General features: G+C 36.5%; 1 protein-coding gene across 17 annotated transcripts in view; it reads left to right on the forward strand.

The window, feature by feature from the left end:
* LOC311433109 (poly(rC)-binding protein 3-like) overlaps positions 1 to 16,074 on the forward strand; it is a 511,482-nt gene that overhangs the window by 184,507 nt on the left and 310,901 nt on the right. The window contains exon 5 of one of the 17 annotated variants that reach the window (XM_084511836.1): positions 11,913 to 11,969. The exons of 15 other annotated variants lie outside the window; for them this stretch is intronic. The gene's annotated coding sequence lies outside the window, so the exon portion shown is untranslated. Of the gene's footprint in view, positions 1 to 11,911; positions 11,970 to 16,074 lie in introns of those variants that run through there. One more of the 17 variants, XM_084511838.1, reaches the window with a different exon arrangement.

The raw sequence follows: 16,074 nt of genomic DNA on the forward strand, positions 1-16,074 counted from the left end.
AGTTTAGTAACTTCTGAAAAGTAACAGGCAGGTAAGACAAATGCCTCTTTTTTTGAGTAACTTATGCTTTTAGAACTGGAAACTTCCCTGGTTGACAGCCCAGTGGAATATTGATACACCCAGAGGGGAAAATCTGCCTGTCTTAACTGTGACAAAATCTTTGAAAGGAAACACAGGAATAGCATCAGCATTTTCAAAAAGGAGAGCAACACTCCAGAGTCTCTAAAATGTTTCAGAGAAGCTTCCCAGTGGGGATGTATGAGGAATTTAAAAAGGCCACATGAACTCCCAGGAGACAACTGGCTTGTCCTTTCTCCTTTCTGTAAGGTTGGGAGCTACCCATGGGAAGCTGTTTTCCCAGGAAGATGACAAATTGCTTTAGGAGGCAAGTGATTAACATTAGGGGACAGAGCACCATACGGTGCTGGGGCTGAGTCCCCAGAAGAAGGAAGCACTTGCTCCAAAGAGCTGAGGATCCTTTTGGGGACAAGCTCCATACATGTGACTATTGGCACTGCAAGCTGTTGTGCAGCTGATAGATAACCCAAGATCCGACTGCATGGGCTTGAAATTGGACTTAAAATGTTCTAAGAGCAATCATATTGCCCTGTGTAGTAATTCTCCTTGCTCAGGGCCCAAACAGAGAAAGCATGGCCAAAGAATGGCATTTAAGGCTGCTTCAGAGGCAGTAGAGAGACTTTATTCCATAATAGCTAATGGAAGTAAGCTAGGTCAATGAGGAAAACGGAGATCCTGGAATGCTAACATTGGTAAGCTTGCAGATGAACCCTATCTGGAAAGCCAATTGGTTCTGATGTGGCAGAAATGATCAGTACCACAACCAAGAGGAATTCAGGCTTTTGAATCAGCCATTTGTTTCACAAGTGAGATGAAAAAGCCATTATTCTGTGTATTTTCATGTTTAATCACATCTATAGATGACATGCACAGTCAATGTGCACTTGTATGTCTTATATCTACAATATCATGGATGACTGCCTGTAATACTCTACAGCCTTAAATATTATGCTAATTATGTGTTTTCATAATTATTTTTTTTTTTAGAGAAAGAGGGTTCTGGGGAGAAAGCAGGAACTTTCTTTAAAAAAGAACTATAGTCAGGGACTCTTCTTAAAACAGTGACTTGAACACTGGAATTTTAAATTTTTGTTGCAGTCCTGGAGTGCTTGATCAAGAGATGTATCTTGTTTCTTACTTGAAATAATGTATTACCTACCAACTGGCAGCAAGGACATGAACCTCAGTACAAAACAAAATCTAATAGAGAGTGACTCCTTTCTTCTGTCTTTGCTTCCTCTTTATTCATTTCCATTTCTTTTGAGAAATGCTTTAACATGTTCTGTTAAAATGGATCTCATTGATTTTTTTTTTAATTTATTTTGTTTCATATTCTATTATGAATTCAAATACACAGTGGCATCTACAAGATTTTGACAAAATCAAATTAGGGCATACCATACTTGATGGACCTGTAAATAAAGAGTTCTACTTTCACCACAGTTTCAATCAATGAACGTCCATTAAATAAGGGGGGAAGAAAAAAGAACTCAATTATATATTTTTTTTCAGTCATACACTACTGGTTTTTCTGAGAAATAAGGATGTTTGAAGTGTGTTTAAAATCCTTTTGTGTAAAAAATAAAAGCAACCTGTTGTGCGAAGTTTTGGTACAAGACTGCTCAAAGAGAAGTGAAAAATTTACTTTTACATGCACCAATACGTATTTTTTCATAAATAGAGAGAGACTGATGAAGTTGTTGAAGTATCAATATTTTACCCCAATGACTCAGCTTTGTGAAGGAAACTAAAATTTATGTGAAATTCATTATGTGAAATTCATTAAACAGCTGATCACTTTTTCAAGGATTGTTTGAGTTGGAAGTCAAAGTAACCAGCAGCCGTTTTTCAACAGCACTGTTGCTGAGTGTGAAATGACACATAAATGTGTGGAATCTGTTGGTTATGGTTTTTTTTTGTTTGTTTGTTTTTTCATATTTTATGAAAAATAGTAAATTATGCAAGGCCATTATGGTTTAGACTTTTTTTTGTTGTTGTTGTTGCAAATTCAGGGCTTAAACTGCATACGATGAGGTGTACTGAACATAACATGTATGTTTCCCTGGACATTTCCAAATGAATAAGAAAGTTTTTCTGTGGTAACTGGAAGAGTCAAGCAGAAAACTGCTGCATATAGTAGCAGTGCCTGTGGAAGTTAACAATTAATCCACGTGCATGTAGTAAGCTAAGATCTGTTTGACCTGCTTAGTATGTCCAGAACATATAGAGTAACAGGATTGCTGTTTCACAGCAAAATTTTTGATATTTAATGTATATTCTTTTTCTACTCCCTTCTTAGCTAGTGCCTCTTTAAACCTGCTAGTTGTGGGAATTGGACTTTATCAATGACTGTGAAAAGAACATTCATTCTCTTTCCTATTAAGTTTGTTATATTCATGTCTCTCTTTTTTTGTTGTTGTTGTTACTGTTGTTGTTTGGTTGGTTTGGTTTGGTTTTGTTATTGTTGTTTTTTGCTTATACCTTCTGTATTCTTTCTATTTGCGTAGAAACAGATGTACTGTTGTTTAATCATTCTTGCATACGAATACTTTTTTTTTTTTCTTTCACCTCTATGGAGAAGTGGTATCACTAACAGAAGTAGTCATGGTTTTCAAAAAATAAAATCATCTGAAGCTGTGTCTCTATTCAGAGATTTTATTATTATTATTATTATTTATTTTTAATTACATGGATATTCTATGGCAGTAAAGCAATGCAATCTCAGTAATTCCTAGAGAAGGGGATCAAATACAGCATTAAGGAAAACAGCTCTTAAAATGCCAGGACAGTAACCAAAGCACCATGATAGTTCTGATTACAGAAGTGTGAAGAAGAATAAAGGACAAACAGATATAGCAAAAAGCTTTTCAAAGACAATGCAATACATGTGTCACGTAAAAGAAAACTGATGCAAAATTTAAGATACAAACTTTTTTTTTTTTTTTTTTTTTTTCCTGCAGCTAGCAACAGATTATTCCATGTTCTATTTTGCCTCCCCTGTCAGTTTTAAATTTGCATATATCCTATGCTAGCCAACTACTAGCTAGTCAATAATTGGTTCCTCTCTACATTGTTAGTACCTAATTTTGTTCTTGGAAACAAACCAGGTGAGAACTGTTCAGGTACCCATTCATTTAAAAGGCTGAAACGTTTGGGCATCATCATCAGGAGCAGCTGTGGAGCAACATGCACTCAGGATACCTGAACTCAGCATGTCATTTCTTTCTACTGTGGATTTTGCAGTGCTCCCCTACCCCTTCCAGAGCAACAACATGAAAAGAGGTTGAGGAGAATACACGAAAAGCTGGCATTCATTTGAAAAAGTCAAAAATTCCTTGATTTTGAACAAGAAATCTTTTAAACATGATAGAGAATATCCCAGAGAGTTGGAATCAAGAAGGTAAATATAAGGGCTCTGAATTTTAGAAATCTCTGATTTAACAACTTCAACAATTTGAGGTCTATATACAAGGCTCCTCTTAGAAGAGGCAGAGCACCCAGGGAAGACACCACGAGAAATTCTGCTAGCTATTTTAACTAGGAAAGCACAGCAGCTGGAAACTGGGTCAGTGCCCCCTGAGTAGGTCTGGGGATGAAGAAGTTCTCTGCGCTGGGAATAAAAACAGTGCTGTGGCCTGTGCTGACAGCACGATATTTTCCCTGTGGCCCCACAGCCAGCCCTGGGCTTTTTGGAAGCCATCAGTAGAAGATGTGGTTTTGGGGCACTCTGCAAGCTGGCTCTGCCCTGCACCTCTCACCCCCTGTCCTTGGGTGTCAATTGGTTTCATTTAATTGGCTTGCGTCTTGTTTAGAAAGCTTGCCAGGCTGTAGGAAATTATTTGCTAAATCTAAATGCTGATTAATGTTGGTGTGCATATAATTTCTGTGGTTTGATCTTTTCGGTGTGCTTTTCTTGCTGTAATAACCTGGTTTTTATAAACTGTAAGAGAGGTGGTGATCACGTATTTCACTACTTGATACTCTTCACAAGTTCTATCATTGTATGTAATCTGTGTGTTGAGTTTTTAAAATGAATTTAGTAGCATCATTTTTAAAATGTTGCTTATTAGAAGGATTTATCTTGCTCACTTGTATTCAACACCATACAAGAGTTTATATTAAGATCATAGCTTGAAGAATCTTTATAAGAGATGGCAAATAAGGGTAGGCTATTTGATAAATAATGGTGAAACATTTCCTAAAGATCAAAGAATATGATGCAACTGTTGTTTTAAAGTAACTGCATAATTGTAATCACATTTTAATTTTTAATTTAGTATTCATTTCCAAAACAACATCTAAATCTAAGAGAAGTTCAGTTGCATTGTTCTTCTACAGTCATTGACTCTAGTTAAGAGACTGCTTAGAAACTGATGTACAGTATTGAAACTAATTGACTTGGAAAAGTGTTTGCTGTGATTTAATTGGAAACTTTGAAAAAATTAATCATAGCTTTAAAACAACTTCTTCCAATTTGGGAAATTGTCCAAGCTGTTAAAATAATAATAATGGTAGATTTCAGAAGATGACTATTTCAGTCATAAAGCACGGAGAGAGGCGCCTGACTGTAAACACCCCTCCAAGCTCAGGAGTTTCAAAGGTGTGTAAATGCTGACAAGGCAGGAGGAGAAACTGGAGCAGTTCAGGGGATGTGAAGCCTACTCTTAAGGGCTTAACCTCTTGCCATCTTAAAAGCATCCTTGCTTCCAATCATCAAGGCAAAATTTAGCATATTGATTTGGAGTAAGGTGAAGTGTAGGACTTTAAAAGGGAGTTTGGAACAACTCTGAGCAGTGGCTTTAGAGGTAGCCAAGAGCACAGAGGACGGAGAGGAAGTTAACAGGTGGCTGCATGCCACCCTCCGCTGATGGAGAGACCGATAAGAGCCCTACTGCCCTGTAACTCTGGTCACACAATTTCACTGTTCAATGGGCCGGGCACGGGCTGAGAAGGTTGTGGGCCAAATAGGAAAGGAAAAAATCCTGTCTAGATTGTGTGCTTGAAGGGAAAATAGGGGGCAGGCTTTACCTCACATTTGAAGACACGGACTTCGTTAGTCTAGAACATAAGCACAGCAAGTAATATCAAAGCAATTAAATGTCATCACAGCTAAGTCAAAAGAGAGTTTTCTGGATGACTTTGGGGCTAGAATTTCTGTGGCAGGAATTATTCTAAGTATGTGCTGAGTGACGGTGTATTAGATTGCTTAACTGATTAAAAGCTGGATGAGTTTGCAAATGATGAAACAAAAGAAATGTTGCTCCATTCTGATGGAGGTGGGGGAAGAAGACAAATTTGTGTAGGCGTTTAACAGTGTAATGACGTGTTTGCTAATAAAATCCTTGCTAATTTTAGCACTGTTATGGCAAATGCTGCAATATCCATATAGCAGTTTTGGAAAGAACAATGCAAAGAACATTACCTGCCAATGCACCCACTGTCATGGGAATTTTTGGATAGGCAGTGTATTCAAAAGCATCTGCTAACAAGAAACACCATAAGAAAACAGTTTTAAAAACAACATGCATCATTTTGAATTTTTATTTATTTATTTTTTTTTCATATTTTATCTAACAATACCTTTCTTTCTCCTTTCTGCTTTGTGGGTTGGCCACTTCCATTATTTTCACGTTTATGCTGAGGCTGGTAAGCTGGTTTGATGTATTCAACAGTCAAAGTGCAGTTCCGTGTGCGTTTTTGTCGGCTGAGTAAGCAAAATGAAAGGGGCTGACTGTGAAAGTGGAAAGGTGATTTACATCAGTGTCATAGTGCTGTGCAGTAATAAAACACAGGGATTGTTGGACACACATTATATTGTACAATTATATAATTATAAACAATATAATTGGAGGCAGTTGAGCTTGAATGCAGCAGGCTGTTATTTAGCAATCATCTCTTTCAAGGCTCATTAAACGCAGATTTATACACAAAATAAAAGCTTTGCTCTATAAAGGCTAAATATGTAGTGGCATTTATTCACCAAAACGCAATACATAGATCTAAAGCTGCCAACATCTATAATGGATTTAGTCAGTGGTTGTAAATGAAGCTGTTCAGTGTGTATGACAATACGGACCCCTTTATTTAAGGCATTATTTCCATGACTTCCTTTGTATGTCTGTTTTGAAAGGCTGAAAGACCCAGAATGCACATCTGTGATCATGGATTCTGAAATCTGACAAGTAGGGGCACTACAAATTATCTAAGTGTTTTGAAAGGTAAAGAAAGAGTCTTAAAAATCTTCAATATTTTGGATGTATGTCAACCTTTTACAATTTTATACCTCTGAGATTATATATAAGTTTATGGGAAAGATTAGGGGAAAAAAATGAAGTGTTTTGTTGCTTCTACATCAACTCATTTAGCTTTTTTTTGTTTGTTTTACACACGCAATTATCTTACCTGAAGAAAAATAAGCTGCTTGTATGTAAAAAGTTAGAGATAAATCTTTTATTTTTTATTTATTTTTTAATCTTTTCCTGCTTCCTTGTGAGTTAAGAGGAAAAGAAATACAGAAATAAGAACTTCTTAGGGTGTGGAGATTTATGACACATGTAACAGTACAGTGTAATCCAAGGTTTTAAAAGTTGCCAGACATTTGGAAATTAAATGTATGTTTAATTGTGTATAGATATAATTGGATTTAGGTGTTTCATAAATTGGCTTTTGTTTTTAAGCATCCAGGGCTCCCACCGACTTGTAAACAGAGCTATGAAACATCAGGATAAATAACCTGAAAACACTGGTGAAAGTGTGCCCACAGGCTCCTCTGTGAGAGCACAGCTCAGCACTGCCACAGACCTGACTAAATTCATGTATTTGTTTTTGATCCACATGTGACTTTTTAAATATTCAATTTTAATGCTCTTCCTGACATGTCATTAGCTCCAGTCTCACTTTGTAATTCTTTGCAGTATGTTTAATCTCATTTCTTCTTTATGTGACTTGTGGGTGCCTGATAGACGCAAGACTCTTACGAGTTTCAGGAAGCCTCTGATTAAATGAATCGTTTGTCAGGGCACAACTTCTGCCAGCCTTTTAAGAAGCTATTGCATTTTTGTTAGCTTTCACCTTGCTACATCAGAAATCTGTGTGCATAGTCATTGCAGCTTATTTGAGTTTACCTATGCTACTGAAAAATCCTAATTAATTATGATAGTTAAAAGTTTTGAACTCATGTAAATAATTGTGGCATTGATACTTTCAGCAATTGTATCTTAGCTTTAGACTTTCATAATTGAGGTGCAAAGCCGCTTTCCTTCCCCCACTTCTGCCTTGTTTACTTATTTATCCAAATGTGTTAACTTGCGATGTTTCTCAGAGCCATGCTAGTGTTTTAACAAGGTCCAGCTTCTTGTAACACCATTGTAAAACACTGCAGTCTTTTCAGAGTTTGGAGGTAAAGCATTCCCAAATGCATGAAGTCCATGAAGTCCAAATGTTGCTTCATAACACTACTTTTGCTTGTTTTTATTAAATATATATATATATATATATTTTTTTTTTCTCAGTAAAGTAGGGGCAGATCCTCTATTTTTCATTGACTCCACTGAAAAATGGTCTTAAAACCTTATTGTAATTGTTTGGTCAATGTGTTTTTCCGTCTTTCTTTCCTTTGAGCAAAGTAAATTGTTAAACACCATACAAAACAATGCTTATTAAGCATACATACAAAATCACATGCTATTAAGTTAAGGGATTTCAGGTTTAAATTTTCAGTGGTGAACTATTGTTATCTAATAAGTTTGTTGTTGTTTTGGTTTCATTTGTTTTTTTGGTGGACAGGCACTCAAAAAGATAATTTGGTTTTGAAATTTTATTTCCTTGTGGATATATGTTTATATTTTGAAACAGGAAGCTCATTGGTGTGTTCTGCAGAATGAAGCTAAACAATCCAAACTAGCTAACCTCTTGGGCTTGGGCAGTAGGTTTGGTGTTTGTTTTTTCTTGTTCTGTTTTGTTTTAGTTTTTCAGAAGACCACAGATAATGAGACTTAGCTGAAAACAGGCTCAGAAAAGCTTGTATTGTTCAAGTTTGTCCTGCAACTTCTGAGCAGAGAATTTCAGTGCTCAACCTTTCAAATTTTCAATTACATTAGATTCCATTGGAAAAGAAAATACCAAGTTATATTCATTAACATTGTCAGGTTTTATCATTATTTCCATCTAAATTCCTTTCCTTTTAAATGAATTACCAATAGTCTCCTGCTCTGCTGGATAAAAGAAGTCATCCTTATCTAGTACTTTACAGCACTTCATGGTTAGGAAAGGATAAAGTGGGATTTATCTTGCAGTTGATCACTACAATAGAGTGTACAGGCTTGTATGACATGCAAAACAAGTAAAGTTAGACCCCAAATCAAGAGTTCCTTTCCACGTTGTTGTGCTGTAGGGTGTTTTCTCCTGATGCACCACTCTTATGAAACAGTAATGGCTATATCACAGGGTTTAATCACCTTATGGGCCGGAGTAAAAGAGAGGCAGCCTCATGGAATTTCTCTTAAAACTCATGCTAGCAAAATTTCCCAAAGGAGCCCTTGGAATCCACTGGCTGGGGGATCCATGACAGGGATCCCACATGGTCATTGGCTTGCATGACTCCCAGTGTCTGCCTGTCTGTTCCCTGAGTTGGAGGGAGCAGGTTGTCCTTGGGGTTTGCAGGTCATTGGGGTTTGCTCTCCTTACACTGTCACAAGTGTCTTGTTTGAATGTTTTGCACAGGGGTTAACCATCCTGTGTCCTCAGGGGCAGCATGATGTTTGTTCTGTAGCACCATACTTAAAACTGGAAATTAATGCTTTGTCTCAGACATCATAACTTGAAGTTGAGGACTTTAAGGCAGTAAAAAACTACAAATACACTGTAAGCATAAAACTACTTTAAGAGGAAAATGGAATAGCACTGCATGCTGAATTGTCCATATTACTGACCAAAATAATCTTTTTGGAAGTTTTAACTCTTTTAAGAAATTGGATGCTGGTTTGTGCAGCTTGCACATTTTTCTGTTTGTATTCATATCAGCTTTCAGGAGGTGTTTCTCTGAAGGTCTAGTCCAAAGATAAAACATTCCCTATTGTACACAGATGTACTGCAGACAAACAGAGGACCAACCACATCTAATAGAATTCATTCTGGGAACTGTCCCCTCATCAGTATGTCATAATGGCATTCTGTGCACTGAAAGGTAGTGGTCTTTGGAAAGAAAGAGGGAAAAGAAGATTGAGTCACGAACTCCATCTTGATCTAAAAATGAAATTATATTTCAGCTCTTTATATGCCGAAAGCATAAGTTTTGAAATTATAAACAATATATATATATATATATAGTGTATTAAACTTAGTGTTTGATTTTTATTTATTTATTATCTAGATGGCCATACATGTCAATAACTGAATAGAATATATTTCTGTTATGGTGAGATTGATTCATATAAACCTTCCTCTAATGAAAAAGTTAAATAAATGTAAAGGCACTATAGATAAAAAAAAAAAAAAAAAAAAAAGGTGGTGTGAGTAAGACTCATAAAGATATTATATGTCTTAAAACACAATGAAAGATTTTTCAGTCAGCCTTTAGCAAATACGTCTTATATGTGAAGCTCATATGCCAGTGTGCTCATACCAACACTCAACTTTTAAAACGTTTTGAGATCCTCACAGGAGGAGGCTGTGAAAGCCCATCTGAGATGAGGCTGTTACTAAGGGGGAAACTGCTCAGACCTCCTCACTCCTGGGAGCACCTACCAATGTCCGCGCCACTTGTGCACCTTCAGGGAAAAGCAGGGATAGATCCCCCTGAGAACAGCAGGGGAGCAAAGGAGTTGGTTTCATTTGCTGCTCCTCATAATTTAAAAAAAAAAAAAAAAAAAAAAAAAGACTCCTTCCAAGGAACTAATGCAAACATTACTTCAAAGTTAGTCAACCGATAGAATGAAGTTAATGGAAAATAAAGTGATATGTAGCTCACGTATACGGGGAAAACAGCTTTGGAATGTTTGTTTAAAAAGAGTGGATGCACTTAAGTTGAGCTGCAGAGCATTGTCCAGCTAGTTATAAGCTCATTTATTTTAATGATTGAAATGTTCCCTAGGAAAATTGTTTTAATAGCAAGCAATTGGTGCAAATCAGCAGAAAGAACAAACACTTTTCTCATACAAAGGTGTAAGTGTTTAGCAAAGCAATTTTCTTACATGCAGTATTAGGAATTTGATGGTCTTTAATTGATCCATTATAAATTTTCTCCTTCCCCAATTGCTTATTCAGTTCTGCATCTTTTTCCTCTCTTTGCCTTGCAAGTGTGCTGTGCCAGCATTATTTCTAAGGAAATTTCCTGATGCATTATAAAACCAGATTGTTGTTTTTCCCTTGCGGCATATAATACAGTGTTAGTTTTTACTTTCTTATTTGCACTTGGTCAACCTCGCTCCTCTGAAAACAAACAAACGAAACCACAGAAATAATCCCCTCTCTCAACTCTCCCAAATACCTGCTTTTTCCCCCTCTATTCTAAAATATTTACATTTTTAATTTTTACCTAAAGAAAAAAAAAAAAAGGCATGCAGGATATCTTTTGCTATTCAGGCTCTGCTATAGCTTCCTATCAAGTTAAATGAGGCTTTTGCACTCACTTGAGTGGAAATGGGATTGTACTTTTGCTTACTGACCTCGTTCTGATGTAGTGGAGTTCCCTACACACATATGACCAAGGGAAAAATAGGAAGGCCGGTGTTAATATAGATTGAGTGAAAAATCAATGGCTGGTGTTATAGGTTAAACTTTCTTGACTTCTGTTTCTTTTCTCAGCTTACCCTCAAACCAGATCTTTTGCATTACTTAAGTGGAGTCAGTGAAGTGATTTAAGTCAGTAAATGTGGATTCAGGTTTTGTGCTTCACTTCAGAGGCAATTAACATATTACATAACAACTCCATACACCAAAAGATGTAGACTACGTGCATTGTATCATTGCATAAAGAAGAAAATTTCATGTTATATTGCTTTCATGCTAGTTGAAAATTAGCGTGAGATGAAACTTGACACACTTTCTTTTCAAGAACAATCTTAACGTTGACGATGTTTTACGTTAATGAAGGTTGGAGACCTCTAATGTTTGCTTGTTTCTCGAGAACACAGGCTGCTAGAGAGTCTCATTTGCCTTGCTTTATAGAAATTTCAGCAAAACTGATGTAAATCCCATTTAAGCTGTATGAATATAAGAAATCTAAATATGTGATGGTTATGATTTTCAGAGGGATGATTTTCCAAAATAAAAAATAAAAATCTAAATGACGTTTTTCTTATCTCCCTGACAGTCCTTATTAATTCCTTCCATGCCCCTCTCTTTTCCATTCCCTTCTTTTAAATTTTCGCTCTGAGAGTCACTTTTAGAAAGGAGCAAACAAGAACTATAGAAGTAAAGGAAGAGGGAATAAACATTTTGGTTTCTGGGCTTTGCAGGTTTGTTCAAAGGGTGCTGTCAGCACTGTAAGAATTTGTGTGTACAATTTTTATTATATTTTTTTTAATTAGTAAACTTTGGGCGGGACTAATTTTCTCTGAGACGCTTCTTAGAACCAAATGCCATCATCCTAATGATACAAATCTCAGTGAAAGTCTCTATGAAAAATTAAAACAGGCTGCTGATTGGGAAATCTAAGATATCTGTTAACATTTGAATCATAATAGAAAGCAAAATGAAAATTTTGTGATGCTAAGTTCTCTGTGGTGACAAAATGCTTTTTCTTCTTCCTGACAAAAATCTGTGGCTTTCTAGCCTGTTGTAGAGGAGGACAAGTTTTTATCATTGGTGAAAATGGATTGCTTCATATCCAACAGGTCACAATTTCTTCAGATTGAGGTGGAATTTTGGCTCATGGAGATCTGATGTGATAGGTAAGCTATTTTGGCATGTCTTATTATGTTAAGTGCAAAGTAGATGTATTATCCTACTTATTTTGCATCTGTGCTGGTGGAAGAGAAATGAAAATCTGACTTCTTTTGCACTCTCCCAAATGACACTTCAAAAACAGGGTTTATATTATTATTAATGAGCTTTTATTTCAGAAGCGATATGTGTCAGGAGACAAGTGAACACAAAACGTAGCTTCAGTATGCCTGATTGCTGCGTAAGTTGGTAAGATATTTTAGTGTGAAAAAGGATTTTTGGTCTTATCTGGAGACAGCTCAGAAAATCCATTATAACTGGTACATAGAGCACATGCTCATAGAAAGATAACTGTTTGGATGTAGTAATAGTGATGCTAAATTACTTAGTGGCAGTCTTTCTCTTCTCTGTTCTCTTCATCTATTTAATCATATGAGCAGTGTTGTAAGGAAGGTATCCAAGCATGTAGCTACCTCCTAAATGACATACTAAAGTAAGGGTAGAGATTTTTATGGTGCTGTTCATTGAACTTTATTGTCCATGGCAGTTGTTTAATACTTAGGGCATAAAGCTACAGGCCAGTTTGGTCTTACAGTCATGAATCAGTGCCATGACCAAGCAGAGGTCTCATTTAGGCTGGAGTATGCGAGGCTGATCCAGCTCCAGAGAGAGTAGAGAAAAATTTGAAAGGATGTGACCTCATCTTGAGTGAGGAAGTGATTAGTGGATAGGTTGTGGCAGTCAGAAGCAGTTCTGCACTTCTTGTCTCACTCAGGCAGGTGCGTGTAAACAAGTGTATTTAATTGGATGGAGTTGATCTGACAAACAAAGTTGAACTAAAGCTTGCAGTAGAAATTTCTGGGAAATCTGAAAAAATATGGAAATGACAAATAACTGTTTGTCACTTCTGAAATCTGGTGTGGGATACTGCCTAATGATTTAATTTTTCAAGTTGTGGATGAACTTTTTTGAAGTAATCTAGAAAAAATACATATTGGTAGGATTTTGTTAATTCTATTTACAGTAAAACTTGTTGTCTGTTTTTGTTTGTTTGTTTTTGTTTTTATGCTTAGGATTTAAAAATGAAAGTAGAGTATTCTTTCTCTACTAGTATGAACACGATGATAAGTTTCTAGAACTTGTTGATACTTCAGAGCATTTGCTTTATTAAACTGTGTAGGAGACAATTAGCTCCATTCAGACTATTTTACTTCAATTGCTTCTCTGCAAGACACCAAATATATTGTAGTTGGTTTTTTTGTTTTGTTTTGTTTTGTTTTAAGCTGCATCTTTCAGGCAATTTGGTACAGACCACCAAAGGCAAACTGCCAGCACTGGTCCATCATTGGGATGATGAACAAATGTCAGTAAATTTAACAATAGGGAATGTAAAATATATAATAGTATACTTAGCACCAGAACAGCTGGCCATCCATTCCATACAGCACATAGCTTGAGTAGTTTCTAAAATGTCTGTATGTTTTGATTTCTAGTTCCGACATTCGTCCCTTCCTAGCCATAATAAACCTTTTGCTTTATAAAATATAGCTCTGTATGCGTGTAATACACCTTGCAATAAATTATAGAGCCAAGCACTTAATGTGGTCTGACCATGAATTCCATGACTGAGAGATGTGCTCCTATTGCAGGATTGGATGAGAGAAATGTGAGTGTTGTGTGAGAGTGATTGGTAACACTGGGTGGGTCAAATGGATATGGTTTTCCATTGCTGTGTTGTTTTTATTATGGATCGCTTAAATCAATTCTTACTTTCTTATGGGAAGCAGAGGAAGGAAAATAGTCCTGCACAAATATGTAGATCTTTTCTTCCTTGCAGAAATGGAAGGATTCGTCTCAACAGATGACACTACTAGAGCTCATCTTTTCAGAGAGGTTTTCCTCTTTGTGTCTGTGTAGGTATCTCCTCGTGTCATAAAGATGTAGGCATTTTATAAATGGATCCTTCCATAAAAGAGGCTAAAATTACATGGTCAATTTTCCCCTTACCATGTCAGAAGCAAGTAATCAATGCTTTAGAATGCAGACTCACAGAATGGCTGAGGTTGGCAGGGACCTCTGGAGGTCATCTGGTCCAACCCCTTCCTCCAGCAGGGACACCCGGAGCAGGCTGTCCAAGACCATGTCCTGGCAGCTTTTGAAAATCTCCAGGGATGGAGACTCCACAACATCTCAGGGCAGCCTGCTTTTATACAAAGCCTGATTTGGCCCATCAGGTCTGATCCTGAGGAAATGGCACACAAATTTTGCAGCAGGCTGAAACCCAAAGATGGGTGACAGAGTAACAGTTCTATGACACATGCAATACTGTCAGATCATGGAACTTAAATTTTTTTCAAGTACCATTATTAGTGTCCAAAAAAAAAAAAAAAAAAAAAAAAATCAGGAAAATAGATGTCAGCCAGTGGATCTGATGTGTAGAGAACTCAAACTCATTATTGGGGAGAGGGATGGAGAGACTTTCATTGTTGCAAGAAGAGCACTTTGTTGAAAGCAGAAGGCAGACATGAGCAGCTGGCTCAAGGAAAGAAATTCCTGGAAGCTGAAAATACAGAGCTAGGAGTGAGAGGATGAATCCTGAAGTGAGAGGATGAATCCTGAAGTGAGAGCCCAGATGCAGAGGTTATGGAGAAGGAACTACAGTGAGAAGCTGCTGGGGATGGGAAGGTGAAGAAATATTATTTAAAATGTCCTTTGTTATCCCTGGCTCATTTCACTGGGTTGCTCTTGTTCCTACTGTTTCATTACCTGTTGTGATAGTAGCTTTCCTTGATTCATCCTGCCTTAATTACCATTTACGTAGCTTGTCGAGGAAAAAGATATGAAATCATAGATGTAGAGGCCAGGTTCAGTCAGGTTCTCTAAGGATGGCAAAAGGGAATCTAATTTGCCAGAGGAAATTGTGAAAATTTGTTTATCTTTTAAGAAATAATACCAATAGCTGATATGTTTAAAAAATGGAGAAACATCTTCCATGTAGAGTTCAAGCAAGTGAGAGGTGCTGAATAAGGTAAATTGTACAGTTAACACACACTACATATAAAAGAAGTCAGAGCCAGTCCAAGTTTAAGAATTAGTCATCACAAGATGATCTTCATCTACTTTACAGGTTTTCATTAAAAAGGAGGTTGCCATAGAGCATATCCTGCTGAACCGTGGCGGTTCTTTTTTATTTTTTTTTAACACAATGCCTTTAATATGCTTAGCATGTGCTAACCAGTATAATTGAACATGTGAAAAGATTTAGAAATAGCCAGGTTTTATTCTTAATGGCACTCCTCTAGTTATTTTTTTCCTGCATTGTTTTGCTTTTAAATTGATTATTAGAACGATTTATTACACTAATAACTCTATTTACAGTTCAGCACATTGAGTACTGTTCCTCACAGAGATGAACTGGGAATTGAGGAAAACTCCAATAAAATTTTAGTGGAGACAGAGCTCCTGAAAATGAGCCTATTTCAGTTCTGCCAGCATTGTTTCTGGTAGGGGATACTGTAATATGCAGAGGTTCAGAAAGATGTTAGTAAAATTAACAACCTGATATTATATGCACAGCAAATACTAGAGGCTGTTGTATTAATTTATTTTTTTATTATTATTATTTTGATTTTTAGTTAACACCATTCTGCCTGATGCCTCATTATTTTCTTCTTTGGTTTCATGGAAGCCTAGCAGCTTATGTTAATGGCTCTTTCTTTATCCTATCTGATAAGGTCATGGCTTGATGATGTTAACTTAGTTTAGAGAACGTTTCCACAAGTTGATATCTCTTTTCCTTTAATATGGACACACTGAAAAAATGGAGAGCATGTACTTTCATCAAATATTTACTGGTAATCTAATGCAGTCCTTTGAGACTTATGTGCAAAATTTTCAGTCTGTTAGATTGGATATCTAATCAGAGTTCATAACAACTATAGCTAGTTCTGATTTTAAACCCAACAACAACAGCAACAGCCACCACCAGTGAAGGCTTGGCCTGTATAAAAGAAGCAAATGCCCTTTTTCAAAAACCCTCCAAAGATAGAACTCGTACTAAGATGTTCACTCCTGCAAATACTGAGGTGTATAGATGATAAAATCTGTATTGTA

This window comes from Aythya ferina (assembly GCF_964211825.1).
Source record: "Aythya ferina genome assembly, chromosome: 2".
NCBI classification, from domain to species: Eukaryota; Metazoa; Chordata; class Aves; order Anseriformes; family Anatidae; genus Aythya; species Aythya ferina.